The sequence below is a fragment of the Balaenoptera ricei genome, chromosome 4, assembly GCF_028023285.1.
Source record: "Balaenoptera ricei isolate mBalRic1 chromosome 4, mBalRic1.hap2, whole genome shotgun sequence".
Lineage (NCBI taxonomy): Eukaryota > Metazoa > Chordata > Mammalia > Artiodactyla > Balaenopteridae > Balaenoptera > Balaenoptera ricei.
The window spans coordinates 7,851,826-7,871,069 of record NC_082642.1 but is presented as its reverse complement, the minus strand read 5'-3'; the positions used below and the strand labels follow the sequence as shown (position 1 = coordinate 7,871,069).

At 38.3% G+C, this 19,244-nt stretch overlaps 1 long non-coding RNA gene across 3 annotated transcripts in view; it reads right to left on the bottom strand.

Annotated features, from left to right (window-relative positions):
* The window catches only part of LOC132364495 (uncharacterized), a 68,007-nt gene that overhangs the window by 27,676 nt on the left and 21,087 nt on the right, over positions 1-19,244 (bottom strand). For all 3 annotated transcript variants that reach the window (XR_009502814.1, XR_009502816.1, XR_009502815.1), the window contains exon 3: positions 6,892-7,162. This is a non-coding gene — a long non-coding RNA (uncharacterized LOC132364495). The remainder of the gene's footprint in view (positions 1-6,891; positions 7,163-19,244) is intronic.

Genomic DNA, 19,244 nt, shown 5'->3' with positions numbered 1-19,244 from the left:
ATTGCATTCAGAACTGCCAATGGTAGTGTGCAGATATCCAACCCCAGACTCTGGCCCTTGGTCCCTGGTCCCTGGCCTGTAGTCTGTACTTCTTTCTGCCCCCAGCTCCGTTTCACACTATGAAGTCACACACACACACACTCACACACACTCACGTGGACATCCAGCCACCTGAAACAACTGGCCCTTGGCTACCTTTCGATGCCACAGTGGTGTAGCCCATTCCCCTCAGGAGATCAGGCCCTGGAGTGAGCTGAGGTCTTTGGGGCAAGGAATACCCAGTCCCATGTAACTAGAATCCCCTTGGCTCACTGTCATTAAATATTATGTTGGAAATGGAAAGGTATCTATGGTATATTAAATTTTAGAAGCAGGGTTTGAAGGTTTTAAGACATCTGCCTGATACTCTATTTTTGTAAAAAATTACATATGTATATAGAGGTACATAAAAAATCCAAAGAAGTATACATCAAATTTATTATGGTCGTTATTATCTCCAGGTGCTGGGATCAGGTGTGATATTTTTTTCTTTTTACTTACTTGTATTTTATGTTTTCACTATGAACATGCATTACTTATGTCATTTTTTTTAATAATAAAAGTTAAAATCAAAAACCTTAAAAAATAATATACATAACACTGGGATAATCCCTACACTGTTTAAGTGAAACATGATATTTTTCAAAACCTCAGAAATTTAGTACTTCCTACCCAGGAATAGTAGAGGATTTATAAAATATACCAGAGAACTCACTGGCTAGTGAGCAAAATGCATGAGGCTATTGAGAACCTCCTATTTACAGACGTGCGCTCATGAGGCTATGAATGTACACATTTATACTGAGTCATAGAAAAATACTCAGAGTATACAGTGCATATGTGTTCTTCCTGGTGCCGGAATTCTTCGGACAGAGAGCTACTCTGTTCTCCATAGAGCCTGTCACTAGCTCACTGTCTGAATGTGGGCGAACTGCTGTGGGCCCCAAACAGTGGAGTCAGGATATAAAACTAGTCATTAGCAAGATGCTTGCAGAGTCTCACAGAACGACCATCTACCTGACTAATATTACTGCACTAACTTGGAAGGGAAAGATATTATTTGTTACTAATCCATGTAATTTTAAGGAGTGTGTGTGTGTGTGTGTGTGTGTGCACGTGCACATAGATCATACCCCATATGCATATGCAAATTGCAAATGGACCTGGATGCTTATATGCATGGCATTTTAATAACCTTAGATATTGTTGGGGTTTTTTTCCATTCAAAGTAAACTTCTGCCTAGAGATGGAATCAAAATAATCATCATATAAATTTTCAACAGTCTCAGTGAATAATAAATGGACCGAAATATTCCCTCAAAGTTTTCAAGCTATAAATAAATTCTAAACTAAGCTTCCTGGAACTTATTTTTCAGAGTTAGTTTTAAATTAGCATTTCCTGCCATTTGTAATTTTAAAAATGTGTCACATACAAACAAGAATGTGACAACATTTCTATTTTCAAGGGATTCTACCTAGACCATAAATATTCACTTCAGGATAAACACCTGGGGGGGAAAAAGTCCATTCGCAAAAGAACTGCTTATTTTCTTCATATTCTAAAAAATTGACCTGTACAAAAATAAGAAAGTATTATACATTCAGAAGGTTTATGCATTCTGTTATCAATTTTCTCGTGATACTAAAATGGAAATATAATTGCCTTCTTGAGCTACACTGATAGCAAGTGAGAAATCAAAGAAACATTCCATGGTGAAAGAAAATGAAAAACATTGACCATATTGCCATAACATGCCACATTCACAGTCAAAATCTTGTACCTATTCAAGATTTACTTGTCTAGGCAGTTCTCTACTGATTTGGAAGGATGCATCCCCAAAGCTGGGCATTTGGACACTGGAATATATATTCATATATATATATATATATATATATATATATATATATGCAAACATACATATATACACACACTCTTGGGATCAATATTAAATTTGGTAAGTAGGTATACAAGATAGCCTCAGAAGCCTATATCTAGCCTACAACAGAATAGGCTAGCCTTTGAAATTCACCATGATTTATAACATTGTTACCATGAGAAATAAATTCCAAAACACAGCTCAGGAAATCATTTAACCATCCTCCCTCCCCACTTTCTTGCACTTTTGAACACAAGAAGAAAGGAGCATAGTGGCTGAGAATTGCTTCTGGCACTTCAGGGTTAGAGGTGGTCTGTCTCTCTCTGTTTGCTGTTTATTTGTTTGTTTGTTTATTAACTGTGTTTTGTTCTAATTAGAAAAGAAATCTATGTCTGTTGCTATAAAAATTAACAATGTAGAATATAGAACTTAAGAAGTGAACATCTCCCATGATCCTATTCTTCAGCTATACCCACACTAACAGTTTGGTGCACACTTGTCTTGTGCTTTTTATGTAATTGTTTATGAGTGTTGGTATCTTACATTTAAAAAAAATCTATCATATCATACATAGTATTCTGTCAATAGGCACGTGAAAAGATATTCAGCATCATTAGCCATTAAGAAAAGGCAAATCAAAATCACAGTGAAATACCACTTCACACTCACAAGAATGGCTATCACCAAAAATAGTACATACTATTTTGGATGCAGAGAAGTTAGAACACTTATATGCTGCTGGTGGGAAGGTACAGTGGTACATCCACTGTAGAAAATAGTCTAACAGTTCCTTAAAGGGTTGAAGTAGAGTTGTCATATGACCCAGAAATTCCACCTCTAAGCTGTACTCAAGAGAAATCAAAACATATGTCCACACAAAACTTGTACACAAATGCTCATAGCAGCATTATTCACAATAGCCAAAAGGTGAAAACAACCCAAATGTCCATCAATTGGACCGTCAAACTGATAAATGTTTAACTAAAATGTGGTATATCCATATAAAGGAATATTTTTTCACAATAAAAAGAAATGAAGTACTGATATATGCTACAACACGAATAGCTCTTGAAAATAATATGCAAAGAAGCCAGACACTAAAAGGCTGCATATTGTATGATCCCATTTATATGAAACGTCCAGAATAGGCAAATCCATATGGAAAGAAAGTACAGATTGGCTGGGACGAGGAGGAATGAGGAGTGAAAGCTAATGTGTACAGGGTTTCTTTCTGGGGTGATGAAAAGGATCTAAACTTAGATAGTAAGGAGTTGGTGACTCTGCAAATATACTAAAAACTACTGAACTATGCACTTTAAAAAGGTGAATTTTAGGGCTTCCGTGGTGGCGCAGTGGTTGAGAATCTGCCTGCCAATGCAGGGGACACGGTTTCGAGCCCTGGTCTGGGAAGATCCCACATGCCGCGGAGCAAGTAGGCCCGTGAGCCACAACTACTGAGCCTGCGCGTCTGGAGCCTGTGCTCCGCAACAAGAGAGGCCACGATAGTGAGAGGTCCGCGCACCGCGATGAAGAGTGGCCCCTGCTTGCCGCAACTAGAGGAAGCCCTCGCACAGAAACGAAGACCCAACGCAGCCAAAAATAAATAAATAAAATAAAAAAATTTTTTTAAAAAGGTGAATTTTATCCTGTGTGAATTATATATCAATAAAGTGTTATTAAACTATATATATTAGCTGTATGACCTCTGAGGGTTTTTTAAAAATATTTATTTATTTATTTGGCTGCACGGGTCTTAGTTGCAGCTTGTGGGATCTTTTAGTTGAGGCATGCGAACTCTTAGTTGTGGCATGTGGGATCTAGTTCCCTGACCAGGGATCGAACACGAGCCCCTGGCACTGGGAGCGTGGAGTCTTAGCCACTAGACCACCAGGGAAGTTCTAATCTCTGAGTCTCCATTTCTTATCTCTATAGGGTTCTGTGAGGGTTTATTAATATATATATAAGTTTAATAAATATTGATATGTAATCACTCATATTTATGCATGCATATACATATATAATCACTATTTTAAGTGATATCTATATATATACAAATGTATATATACATTTATATATATGCATATATTTATCTATACATCACTTAACACCATGCCAGGCACAGAGCAGGCCCTCTGATAATGATAGTTATTACATTAAATTCTTTACGCTACATCAAACCTCCTTTTTAACATCATTTTTATGTATTCTCTCATGTAAATTAGCTAGCCAATCTCCATATAATTTCCTCATCTTATATTTGAAAATTATAATTATTAAGCTACTTCTCAGTTCACCTCTCTTCTTGATGAATAAATCTAGATTTATAACACCTGACTGGTGAGTTTACATTTATCTGCATGATTTCATTAATGTGTGTCTTGTACTAAACCATTCCAAGAAGGCAGGGCTCATGCCTGTTTTCATTCAACCCTGAATCATCAGTGCTAGCCCAGGGTCAGACACATGTTAGAGCTTAAGAAATAGTTGTTGAATGAATGAATGAATGCATGCATGGATGGATAGATATTATATCTGCTCAGTGAGTGGCCTTCCTGGAAGTGGGTGGTTCTCAGCAAGGGTTGGGGTGTGGAGAGAAGGCATGTTGTCATACAGGATACAGGTTGTCATATCTGAATCACCTGGGGTGATTTTTTTGAAGTTACCTGACACCTTCTCTCCAGAGCTTCTTCTCTATCAGAGCTTACAGTGTGCTATTTCAGGGGCAGGAAGGCCCACTCCACCCAAAATACACCTCATACAACCAGTCACTGGTGACAGAAATTTCTTTCACAGGATACAAAACCTTTCATTCATAATCAGAGATAAATGTTAAGGTTCAAATAACTTTGGTCACTGTGATACGGTAGAAACACCATTGACTAGACCAGGAGTCAACAAAGCTGGTCTTTAGACCTGCCTTGACTTTGGATATGGGTATATGACAGGAAGGGGAATAAGTACACAGGCTGCTGAGTGTCCAAAGAAGTTGTGGAGAAGCAGAGCACAAGCAGGGGACAAGCACACATGGGATAAAGTGTTTAAGGCTTCATCTTCTTCGTAGTTTTCTTGGAGTCAAGCCTACCTTCTCTTGGGCTCAACTGCTTTCTGCTCTCAAGGGGAAAAGCTCATATGTCATAATGCCCAAGTTTAGGATCTGCCTTGGCAATTGGGGATCTGACCACTGGCCCACCCAGTGATGCTGCCACACATAAGCTGGAAAAAGTTTCTTGTCTACTACGCTCTTATTTTCCTACATGTGTTCATTGTTTTTTTTTGTTTGTTTTGTTTTTTTAAATTTTTTATTTATTTATTTATTTTTAGCTGTGTTGGGTCTTCGTTTCTGTGTGAGGGCTTTCTCTAGTTGCGGCGAGCGGGGGCCACCCTTCATCACGGTGCACAGGCCTCTCGCTATCGCAGCCTCTCTTGTTGCGGAGCACAGGCTCCAGACGCGCAGGCTCAGTAGTTGTGGCTCACGGGCCTACTTGCTCCGCGGCATGTGGGATCTTCCCAGACCAGGGCTCGAACCCGTGTCCCCTGCATTGGCAGGCAGATTCTCAACCACTGCACCACCAGGGAAGCCCATGTGTTCATTGTTTTTAACAGAGCCCTAATTGCTAGTTCATGTTCACCTTTGATGCAGCCTGATTCCCAAGATCCTCTGCTGTACTCAAACTCTATTTTTACCTTTTTAAACTGTAAAATATAGCACATTTTTTGCATAGAACACAAATGTACAGTTTAATGGGTTATTATAAAGTCAACATCTGCATAGGTAACATACGGTTTACATTATACATTATATACATATATATATACATTATGCATATGTAAAGTGTTACATTAATTTTATTAAATGTGAGTTAAACCTCAATAAGAATGATGTTTAAACGAAAAACAAAATGAAATAGTATATTGTAAACACCTCAGAAAGTCCCCACCCATAGTCCCTTTCTAATCACAACTCTTACATTCTTCCCTAAAGAAACCATTATTCTGACTTTTATGGTATTCACTTTTCTTGCTTTTCTTAATGGATTTATCACTTAAATATGCATCTCTTAAAAGCAGTTTAATTTTATCTGCTTTTGAATGCTCCATAAAGAGAATCATATAATATATGTTACTTTGTGAGGGATCTCTTCCACTTGACATTGTTTTTAGGATTTATTCACATTATTGCCTGTAGCTATAGTTTTTGATTTTTATTTAAATGTAGTATTCTAGTGAATGAATGGTCCATAATTTGTTTATATATTCTACTGTGGATGGATACTTGGTTTGTTTCCAGTTTCAGGCTATTATGAGTAATACTGCTATGAACATTCATGTACGTGTCTTTCAGTGTCCATATGCACCTATATCTGTTGCATATATGTCTAGGAGTAGGATTATGATAACTTATCTGGTGGTCGGTGCATCTTCACCTTTATCAGATAATATCAAACTACCTTCTGAAATGACTATCAATTTGCTTTCTGACCAAGAGTGTTTGACTTCTGGGCTTAGAAACTCTTGAATACTGACACCAGCTCCAGTCAATGCCCTTTGGATATTCAATATTGGATTACAAGTTACACCCCTTCAAGGGCCAGCCCTACTGCTGGACCAGGTCTCCTGCTACAGAACTGGTTTCCTCTCTTTCCCACTGTATATGAGTTCAAAGGATACCTCATGGCCTACCTCACTCCAGTAATGACAGCTGGACCTTACAAAATGCAAAGAATTCCCAATGCCTGGTATTGTCAGACTTTAAAATTTTAGCTCATCTGGAGAGAAGTAGGCTCTCACCATCATTTTAATATGCATTCCTACCCCACTTGGGGGGTACATTTTCTTTCCTAGTATTTGCTCTTCCTTAGCATTTTCTGATGATTTCTCTCCTATCTACTAGCATGAATTCATTATCTGTTCCTGTGTAGAAAATTATACCCAAAATTAGTGGCTTAAAACAATAAACTTTATCTCGCACACTCACTTGTGTAGCTCAGGAATCCAGGAGTACCTTAGCTGGGTGATTCTGGCTCAGGGTCTCTCCTGTGGTTGCAGTCAAGGTGTCTCCCAGGGCTGCAGTCATCTGAAGGCTTATCTGGGACTGGAGGACTCACTTCTAAGGTGCTCACTCATATTCCTTGCAAGTTAGTGAAGGCCATTAGCAGAGGACCTCAGTTCCTCTCCACATGGAGCCTCCATAGGGCTGCTTGAGTGTCTTCATAACATGGCAGCTCACTTCCCCCAAAGTGAGTGATCTGAGAGAGGGAGAGCAAAGAGGAAATCACAATGCCTTTCATGAAATGGTCTTGAAGTCACTTCTGCCATTGTGTATTCATTAGAAGAGAGACACTAAGAATAGCCTATATACAAGGAGAGGGGAAGCAGCCTCCATTTCTTAAAGGACGAAATACCAAAGAACTTGTGGACATGTTTTAAAACCACCACACGACACAATTTAAAATCTCTTGACTTTCACCATTTGGCAAGTACCGCAGTAATTGTTATTTCAGGTATCAATGAATGTTAAAATAACCGAGTAAAAGTTTGATTTAAAAAACAAACAAGAGGGAGTTCTCTGGTGGTCAAGTGGTTTAGGATCCGGCGTTTTCACTGCCGTGGCCGGGGTTCAATCCCTGGTTGGGGAACTGAGATACTGTAAGCCTTGATGTGCAGCAAAAAACAAACAAACAAGAAATGTGCGTAGTTTCAAAGTATCTTCTCACGAGACAACTTAATAATTACAAAGGGAATGATAATAACTTTACAGTGGAAAGACTTAGCAAACGCGACCTTGACCAAGTTATCAACTTTAACATCATCAATAATGAGATTTATCATGTGACTTCCAATATGATGCACTTTCAGTGGTATTCTTGCCAAAAATGCATAACTTAAATTTAATCATGAGGGAACATCAGATAAGCTAAACCCAAGTTGGCAAACATTCTACAAAAATAACTGGATAGTATTCTTCAATAGTATCAAGGTCATGAAAGACAAAGAAGGGCTGAAAAATTGCCCCAGATTAAAGGAAACTAAGGAAACATAACAACAAAAAACAAGCTGTGATTTTTGAACCAGAAAAGAAAAAATACACTAATCAGACAATTGGTGAAATTTGGATAAAGTTGGTAGACTAGTGAAAAGTATTAGGTCGATGTTAATGTCCTGATTTTAATAATTGTACTGTGGCTATAGAAAATGGTAACAATTGTGGAAGCTGGATAAAGAGTGTATAAGAATTCCTTGTATCCATTTTGCAACTTTTTGGTAAATCTGAAATACTTTCAAAATGAAAACAAAAATTAAAAACTATTATAACAAATATATATCTAGTTAAAGGATCAGTGAAAAACAATATAAGTGATATCCATCAGAAGCTCACTCGTCTTTAACAGGAGTAGCTACTGAAAAGAACTACAGTCATTTTCTATATGGCCTCTATCTCTCCCTGTTTCTACTCTTACTATGCCCTCCTGATGAAATCCACAACAGCTGCTTTTCTAAAACACATATCCGATCATGTCAATTTTCTGCTTAAACCCTGTCAATGGCTTCTCATATCTTAGAATAAATCCATCTTTCCTAGCAAGGAATCCTCACACAAATCCTTGGCCATAACTATACGGAATTGAACACACTCCCTAAGACATGCCAAGGGTCTCCCACCTCCAGGTCTTTGCATATGTTATTCCTTCTTCTTTGCTAGAAAAGTCCTGTTTTTTCTTGTATATTAATCTCCAAATATCTGTTTGGAAAACTTTTTTGGACCGTTTTTCTCTCCAAATAGAGGTAAATGTTATATCTCCTGTCCCCTGTGGCATTTGGTAAGGGATCTCCTTTGCAGCATGTTGCATTGTGTTGTTAAGTAGATGTTTATGCATCTATTGCTGTTATTGGCATTGCTGTGCTGTTTTTCTGAGTACTATTAGCTTCTAGAGGGCAAAAATCTAAGCTATATTCATTCCCAGCACCTGGCACAGAAACAAACAAATGATAGGCTTATTAGTTGTTTACTGCTCTGTAAAAAATTACTCTAAAAATTAGCATCTTAAAGCAACAGTTTGATTATTATTATCATACAGTTTCCAAGGGTCAGGAGCCCGAGAGCAGCTTAGGTGGGTGGGTTCAGTCTTAGGATCTCACAAGGCCCAAATCAAGGTGTCAGGCAGGGCTGCAGTCATCCAAAGACTTGAGTGAAGCTGTTGAATCTGCTTCCAAGATAGCCTACTCACAAAACTGTTGACAAAAGTCCTCAATTCCTCATCACATGGGCCTCTCCATAGGCCACTTACTATCCTCATAACATGGCAGCAGGCTTCCTCCAGAGAAAGTAGCCCAAGAGAGAAAGGAAGGCAGATATCACAATATTTTTAATAATCTATCTCAGAAGTGACCTACCATCACTGTTGCTGTATTCTGTTGGTCACAGAGAACAACACTGGTAAATGTAGAAGAGTACTACACATGGCATGCATACCAGGAGGCAGGGATCATTGGGTTCCCTCTTAGAGGCTGACAGCCACAGTAGTACTTACTCAATCTAAGGAGATGAATGAATGAATGAATGAATGAATGAAGTGACCTCCTCTGGACCATATCCCAAAGCACTTAGTAATCGAAGAACCAAAATGAACTCATTTATCGTAAGGCAGTCTTGGCTATAATAAAGTCATCTCCAGATACTGACTAGGACCACAAACAGCACTTGAGAGAGGTTCCCATGTATAATTCACCCACTCTCTGAATAGAAAGACCTTGTCATTTTTCAGGAAAATGAACTCAGACCAGGGAAGATGCAGTGATTGACCTGAGGTCACTGAGAAGGTCAGGCGACCCAGGAATAGACTCCACGTCTACTAAGAATTACCAGCGTGAGTTTTAGATGATCACACCTTTTGGGTGCTGTCCAGTTGTTTAGAATGCTGAGTGTTCTCCTATTTTCATTAAAAGGTGATTCATGGGTCCAAGAAATGGCCAACTCCTAGCACATCAATATGTTAAAATTTTTCCTTTTCTAATTTTGGTATAAGACACACTTTCCCACTAAATCCTAATCTCTGGTATAAAATCTGCCATCCCTGCAGATTTTTATAGAAGATTCTCACATTACTTAATAGCTGTGTACCCTAAAGAAGGATTCATGAACTTATACCTTCACCTTGTCTTTTTGTGTCATGCTAGTTCCCTATATGGACTGTCCTTTCTTTAACTTCTCATATCAACCTATCGTAATTCTACCAGTTCTAGTTCCAGCCAAGTCTCTGCTCCTTCAAGAAGTTTCCCTGATTATTCCCATCTAGAGAGTTCACTTCCTTATTGGACCAACCCTATCTCACAATTTGTTTCACTCTATGGCATTTGAGTTTGTTTTATAAGTATTTAGGTACATGCAGGACATGTCATACATGCTTTTATTCTCTGGTTCCCCCAAACTTTATTATTTAAATAAATAAATAGATACATTTGATTTCCTTTAATAGAATAACATTTTTAAAAATCTCTTTATTCTTGAAAACTCTAAGGTAAATATTTTTGTAATATTCAAACTCTTTTTCAATCTTCTGTTGTTTTTTAGATTGTTTGTTTTTGCTTTTTGTTGTGATTTCAGATTTTTTCAAGCTATTAGACTCTTGAAGGCAGGACAGATTATACATGTGCAGTGTTGATACGCTTCTCCTTTAACAAAATTAAACTCACTAATCACATGCATTTCTAAAGCCCTTTGAAAATATGTGTCATGCTTATGGGTGGCCGCATTCCAGAGAACTGAATATGTGCTGCAAAACGAAAGGAGGCTGGGGGTAGGGAGGAAACACTTACAAGGCAAGAGAACTGAGCATGTGCAAAGCTCTGCACTAAGGGAAGGAGGGCATGGAAGTGCAGTTTTGGAAATACCGGGGGGAATGGAAAGAGAAAGGGAATTTAAGGGAGAGAGGGGAGTTTGGCCACATTCGGGAGATTTCCCCCAGAACCCCCAAATGGAGAGAGTGCATTGAAGGAAGGGTACCTCTTACTCAGAGCACTGCTGACTTCCAGGCCCCTTCTGGCATCTCTTTACCAGCTCTCACCCTTTGAGGATGCTCAGACCAAGCTCTGGCTCCTCACACTCAGTGACTCCTGAAATTCTAGCACTTTCCCTGACATGTGATCTGTCACTCTGCAACAGACTTGCAGCCTTGGATTTTTGAGGGGTAGTGTGGTATGATGGAGTCCGATGGACTTGAAAAACTCATAGCTCTGCTATTTAGAAGCTGACAGGTTATCCGATCTCTTGAAGCCTCAATTTCCTCATCTATAAATTGGGAATAGTAATACCTACAATGCAGGTATTATTGTGGATCACAGATATCACAGGTATCACAGGATTGTTGTGAAAATTAAACATTAGTAGGTACTCAATAAATAACAGCTGTGAAAAGCAGTGTAGCCCAGTTGTTAAAAGCAAGGAGTCTGGATCTAGACCATCTGGGTTTGAATTCTTGTTCCATTACCTGCTCTCAGTATGATTTGTTTTCTCTGTGCCTCAGTTGCCAAATCTATCAAATGGGGATAATAATAGTATAGTTTCTATCTCACATAGTTGATGAAAGGATATGATGGTTATAATATAGTGCCTATCACATAAAAAGCATTCAGTAGATGGAAGTAGTAGTAGCGGTTGTTTTTGTTGTTGTTATTATTATAAAAGATGCAGTGGAGGGCAACAGTTAAGACTGTGTACTCTAGTGCTGACCGACCTGGGTTCAGATCCTCATTCTACTCTTTACCAGCTGCATGATCCCAGAGTCTTCATTCCCTCATCTGTAAATTGGGAATAATAATAGTATCTAGTTCATAAGATGAAATAAATTCCTATATGCAAAGTACTTAGTGCTTGTGCATAGTAAACAATAAATGTGAGCCATTGTTAGCATAAATTCCAATCAGCCTTAGCTCAAGTTTTTATGCACGTCTGTGGGTAATTTTAAAGCTCGATATTTTGTACAGTTAAATAAACTTAAAAGTTTATGTATTCTGTGGTGATTAACCTGAACTACTAGTTCCCTTGGAAATAAGCCAGGCTTTTAACCATAAAAGGTTTTCAACTGGGTCCCAGCTGACCATCTCTTCAGTGTCTATGCATCTAGCAGATGGTGAGCTGCATTTTTTAAACTATTCCTCCCAAAGAGAAGACTGTAAAGTTCTCAGAAGAATTAAATGCCCTCCTTACAAAAGAGTGCCATGGTCTCAGCCCTCTCACTCCACTCCGTCATGACTGGTACACATAAACGGACAAGACCTCATAGTTAGGCTAGTTGGAGAATCTCCTCGTGTGCTGCAGACTGTAATTTTCAAAGACACACCAAAAGCCAGCCACTTCAACGCACATTTTTACTTCGCTCTCTAGCTGTACTGCAGTCACAGTACAAGTTGTTCGTTCAGATACCGGAAAGGCTGACAGTCCAGGAAACTTTTTTTTTGTTTCTTCAGCCTGTAATCTTGTAGGCCGGTGATGTCACTCAACAATTATGCAATATGACTTAACTGTTGGAGAGGTGACAGGAATTCCACTGACACCGACATCACAATGAAACTGCTTAGCTACTAAATTAGTCATATTGTATATTACCGATAAGTCACTTTTAAACTGTGATTAACTGCCAGCTCAAACAGCACCATTGTTTAATGCGAGAAGTCAGGGCCCCATCACTCATAGTTTAAATGATCACATCCAGTTATTCCAGTGTCTGAATAATGCAAATGAGGTGGTTATCGAATTTCACAACATCAGAGGCCACTTAAAAAGGAACACAATGTAAAAAGGAAACACCTTCTATCCCCTATATTTAGAGGAAAATTTGTACCATATCTCCTTGACTGTACCCTAAAATTAGTCATTTCAATCTCTTGATTTCCCCAATCCAAATAGGATGAGAATAGGATTTTGTTCCTCAATGAAGACAGGAATTATTTAGTGTTGTTTTCTGTTCTAACACAAGTTGGCTTCTGTCCTACAATCCAGCTACGCTGTGAAAAGGGACTTTTCATTGACCTCAAGCCGCAAGGTAGGTATCACTTATTGCATAAGTCAGTTGTTAAAATAATGCTTAAATTTTCCCATTCAAAAAGTAATAGATGCGTGTTAGAAAAAGTTGAGGAAATACTGAAAAGTACAAAAAAAGAAGAAAAGGCCCCGCAATCTCACCCTCCCCAAAACAGCCATAACTAAAACCCTGTAAATTTCTGCAAGTCTCAATAAAGAATGAATACAACAGCCTAACAAACTCCTTGACTGGCAGTGTGGTAGATGCTGGGTGTAGAAAGATAAATAAGATTCAATCCCTCTCCCTTAAGAAGCACACAGCTTAATGTAATGGGGTACCTGAACACAAAAGAGGCATTTAGTGCACGCTGGAGAGAACGGAATGTGGAGTGGGGGAGATGGAAGGGATTATCAGAGCAGATTAGAGAAACCCTAGAGCAGAGTGACTCAAAGTATGGTCCACAAAGTGACACCAGATCTTACAAGCTACCTACAGAAACTGAGAGATGGCATGTGAAACTTTTGGAGCAATTTGACAGTAATTGTATGTCTTTTAATCCAATAATAATTTTTTAAATTGGTCCTGTATTTTGCATATGATTTTTATTTCACTTTTGTTGTTGTTTTTTTTTTAATCAGTCCACAGTAGATTAGAAATTAAAAATGTAAATCTCCTCTGTCACTATAAATAGTTTGAAAACTACTGTCCCCAGGGACACAGTAGCTTAGCTAAGTATAGGGTAACCAACTGTCCTGGTTTGCACTAAACCTGGCAAAGTCCCAGGCAAACCAGGATGAATTGGCCACCTTACAAGTGTTTAATTCCAAGAAAAAGTTAGCTTCATGAGAGAATAGATTAGATGAAGGGGAAGCAATCAGCAAAGAAATAAGAGAAGAAAATTTCTCTGGGGTAAAAGAGGTTTTAGTCTTTAGGTCAAGAGGGTTCACTAATAGCCAGGTAAGATTATTGAAAAGAGAACCACACTTAGCTACATCCTGTTATTCTTTCTAAATTCCAAGGATCGGGAGAGAAAAATCCGATGAGACTACATACACACAGCAAATTGAAATGAACAAAATAAACTAGTAAGGTGGCAAAACACAATATTTATATTATATTCGTTTAACAAAAAGATATTTGCTTTAGCTCCCTGAGCTAAAGAGAGGAAAAAAACAAAGAATTGTCCTTTAAATACAAATATAACAATGAGGGTCATAAAATAGAAATAAAAAACAATACCACAAAAGAGGAAAATGCAAACATGTTGACATTATTAACATAATTTATTTGATTTGGCATCAAATTTGGCTCTAAGCTTCCTGGTTGGTCATGGGGAGGTTAGGAATTACAATCATTCAAATTGCTGTTATTATGAGGAAGGAAGAAGTATATGAGTTTCTCAGCAAGACATTTTTTCCTGGAGCTGAAATTTAAAACAAATTCTCTCAAAGAGTTTAATATTGGGGGCATCAAGTGGGGTGGTAGACTGTACTCAATACTCAACAGCATTTCTACAGCGAATATAGGACTGGATTTCACATACAGGCTTCTTATAAGAATCCTCATTAAAGTCAGTGAAGGGTTTCAAGATATATAAATACATTATAGCCTAAAAACGTAATTTGATCCAAGGATAGAACTTTGAGTGTCCTTAGAGGAGAAGATGAATAGTATATTACTTAGTGTTCTCTGAATATTATTTTTCTCAGCCAGACTCATATAATAATATAATTTGAGGTCTCATAATGTCTGAAAAGAAGTTAACTCTGCTGTTCTTTATTGCTGATTGAGGGTACATAAAAATTCCAGTTTCAAAGGAAATACAGTTAGACTTTGTGTACCCAGACCTTTCAGCACTGTTATTAGCACTAGACATCAAATTTGTGTGAGATTAGGTTATTATGCTTCACATAATGAATATCATTTTAGAGGATATAAATAGCATTAACACCCATTCGTTTTCCTTCTCCTCTGGCACTCTTAATAAATTTAATAAATGTTGTAACACTTTCATTAATGCAAATGGAATTGTTGATCAAAATATTGTTATAATAATCCGTCTTAATAATTTTAAGGTAAAGAAACTTGTTTCACATGCCATCCGTTGAAAGAGCAAAAATCAGTTTGCAAATCAAGTATGTACATTATGATCACTTTTTGTAAAATATATATTTGTATAAACATAATATTTATAAATTCAGTTGACTCTTGAACAACACAAGTTTGAACTGTGCGGGCCCACTTATATGCAGAGTTTTTTCAGTAGTAAATACTACAGTACTACACCATCCCAAGTTGGTTGAATCCACAGATGCAAAACCTTCCATATGGAGGGTGGACTATAAAGTTATATGTAGATTTTCAACTGCTCAGAGGGACGGAGCCCTAACCCCTGAGTTGTTCAAGGATCAACTGTACATAAGCATACAAAAAAGCATTAGAGAGATAAAATAAAAATGTTAACCCTATTTATCTCTGGGTGGGAGGATTTGGGTGACTTTTATTTTCTTCTTTTTACTTGTCCATAGGTGTGAATAACTTGTATTATCTTTGCAAGTGGAAAAAAACCCCCAAAAACGATTGTTGCTTTACTTAAGGGCATGTAGTGGGACAGCAAGGGACGTCTCTACTCATCCCTAAAGCACATCAGCCAGGACAACTTTCCTGTACCAACATCTACCTCTTGCATCATTAAAGTTACCCTTTAAGGAATTACATGATGATTTTAAGGGTTGGATAGTTTAAGAAAGAGTGCAATTTGGGTTGGCGACAATCCTCAACTTTGCTTCATAAGCAGCTATGTGATTTGGGGCAAATTTTCACACTTTTAATTCTCTGGTTCCTCATCTTCAAAATGGAGAATGGACTGTTGTGAGCACAAAATGAAATCACTTGCACATAGTAAAGTGCCTGGAACAAAATAGGTACTCAACAAATACTATATGCTAATTTGCTTGCCTCATCCCTCAGAGAATTTGTCCTGGGTCTATAGACACTAGTTCTCTTCTCTGCGGTAGTTTCACATGAACCTGGTTTCACTTTAATAAAAGTGTTGGAAGAGTAAGGAAGTCTCTCCTTTCCCGTGTTCACTAGTTAAGAGCAGAGAAAAGGAGAAAAAGGAAGACTTACTGAGGATCTACTGAGTATCAGACACTACGTTGTCTATGTTACTTTGCTTAAGGAAGGCTCCATATTTTCCTAAACACTTAAACATCTGTGAAGTCTCAAGTTTCTACCTTATTATTAATGCATTTGTCGCTTGAGAACTATCATCCATTATATCATCATTCACCCTAAAACAGCCTCTTTATTCCTACTTTTATCTTCCAGACTTCTAGTTGTGACATAGAACTTTGGTTGGTCATGTCATTATCACAGGTCACATTTTCAGAACTTCATTCCATAGCATTTAGGACCCTAGAAATGTAAGTTAGATTTTTCCATCACTTCACCTACATGTCAAAATGTCTCCAATTTTTATTTTTTACATTAATCAGTTGTAATCAGTTCTTCAAATATATGTTAAGCATGGCTTACTTAAATGAGCCTGATTCTATATGGAGAAAATTAGACAAAGAGATAGTGAAATGGGTATCTCTAATCATCAGGCCTTAGTATTGAAAGTTTGACTAGCTTGACCCTTCTAAAAAGAACTGAATCTCATCAAATTTATAATGCAGAAAAACATTCCAGTACAAGAATGTTTCTGGGTCTATGACAACTTGTTCTCTTTATAACTTTGCTTCAATATTTCAGACAGAGACAGTTAAGCAATTGTAGAGAGGCCTGCAAGACTTGGGAATGGGGCCTCCTTCCTAATGATCTATTGCAGTTGTATTACACAGTGCTTGCACAACAAAGGTTTCTATTTTCCTACTTTTTTTCTGTATCATGTGCCAATGAAGCCTTTTTTTTTTTCTTCACTCCCTTAAAACCTCACCCTTTCTCATCTTTTATGCTTTTGTTTCCCTGACATGAAAACTCTAAGAAGGCAAATTGCTAATTGCATCCCTCAAAAACCCCAAATAAATGCAATTAGCCACACAAACATGACCTGCATCTTCTCTCCTGAAAGCTTTCCCAGCAATTTATCTACTAAAGCTCGGATTTTCTCCAAACACATATCCTAGGAAATGTCCCCAGATGGCATGTGATCTTTCCATTTTAGACAAGCTGCCTTGATCAGGTGTCACCCAACTGACCTGTTTTTCTCCACCTTTATTCTCGACACAATGTTGTCTCAACAGACTATCCGCTAAGTCCTGGTTTTTCTCCACTGAATTCCATTCTCACCTCTTTCCCGACACCACACCTGCCACATACACTAGTTGCTAATGTACATTGTGTTATTCCCTCATGATTTTCACAGGGCCTCTGAGTGACCTTGAAATTTCGTAGCCATTTCTCCAGTGTTCTCCTCCAATACTTCGCCTGTATGGAGCTTGGCTTCTGGTTTTCATCTCCTTAATTCCATTTTTAGTTTCCAATTGGTTGGGGAACTACCTTGTGCTCTCTACCCCATGCTCACCTTGCAAGCTACCTATCCAGGTCATCTTTATTCATATTTCCCTCACTACTCAAAAGAGTAAATCCAACTCAAAGCAGTAAAGGTGAGGAAAGGGGAAGAAATCCATGGGGGGCCCCAGGATGCTCTTAGATCATAGATCATAGAGTTGAAGGGATTCTAGATGCCGTCTAGTCCAATTCTGCCATTTCACACATGATAGGGCTGGGATCTCAGAGTTTAAAATCACAGATCATTCAAATGATTCAGTACCAGAGCTGCCAGAAAGAGCATTTCCAAGTGGTTAAAATTGTTGACTTTGGAATCATATGCATCTGGGTTCAAATCCCAAGCCGCGTGGCCTTGTACAATTAATTTAAACCCTCTAATCCACAGTATCCTTACTATTAACATGGGGATGATAACACTTGTTTTACTGGATTGTCGAGCTGGATATATATGTTGAGCTATTAATTATCAACTATAATCCTGCTCTATTGACTTTTAGTCTAATGCTCTTTATAAGATAATTATTATGTTTCTAGTGCCAATCTTCCAAGATTCCATTTTTAATCTTACTAATAGTGGTGTGACTTTGAACACCTTATTTACAAAACTGTGTTTCAGTTGATTAATCCGTAATGTAAAGCTAATCATAATACCTAGTGTAACGTAGTTGTGAGGATTAAATAGATAATCCTTATAAATATAGCATTTCACACACTATCTGGCACATAGGAAACACTGAAACATTAAATGGTTCTATATAGTCCTAAATGCTCAGAACAAATGCATGAATGATGAGGATAATCTCCTGCCATGTGCCCTCAAAAACAAATGCAGGGTTATATATTTTGTTCTCTTTGGCCCACAGTGCCCATATTCATTCGTTCAAGTAGGGCATTAAACAGAAGGTAGCATTAGAACATGAGAGATGAAAGAAAAGATGTTTTCCACCAAAGCAACAACTCTGAGCAAAGGAGGGAAAGGGCAAGGTCTCAAACACTAATTAATTCTATTTGGTTTCAAAGGCTTCAAATTGACCTCCCACCTATAGTTTCATGCCTTCCTATCCAACAACTTTGCTGCTGCCAGAAATAAAACACTAATTTGAACTTGATTATAATCCTTCCAATTTTACTGCTGCACATCAAATTCAGAATAAAGACCCAACTCCTTAGCCCAGCTTTCCAGTCCCGTCACCATCTCTTCCTGCCATCTTTGCCAGCCTCAATTCCTCCACTCTGCCAAATGCCTTCCCTCAACCACTTGCATTTATCTGAACCATCTGATTCACCTTCAGCCCTTTGCATGGGCTATTTCCTTGGCCCCAACATTATATGTCCTACTCGGCCTTTAAGATTCAGTTCAGAGGTTGCCTGTAGGAAGTCTTCTATGACATCCTTTGCCCACCCTCACCACTGCTGTTCAAGAGCAGAGTTCCTTTTTGGAAGTCCCAGAGCAGCCTATGTTTACGTCAAGCACAGCTGGTAGCACGTGGGATTCCATATTTGTACTTCTCTCCCTTCAGAATGCACGTTCCCCTACCACAGAGGCTACGCCTTTTGGAGAACCCACTGTGTGCCAGGCACCATTGTAGAAACTGGAAATACAAAGAACAAGAGAGGGAAAGTTCCCAATATCTTGGGACTCCTAGTCCAGTGGGGTAAATCAGACAATTAACAAATACATAAGGAATTATCTGGCGGTCCAGTGGTTAGGACTCCATACTTTCACTGCCAAGGGCACAGGCTCGATCCCTGCTCAGGGAACTAAGATCCCACAAGCGGCGCAGCATGGCCAAAA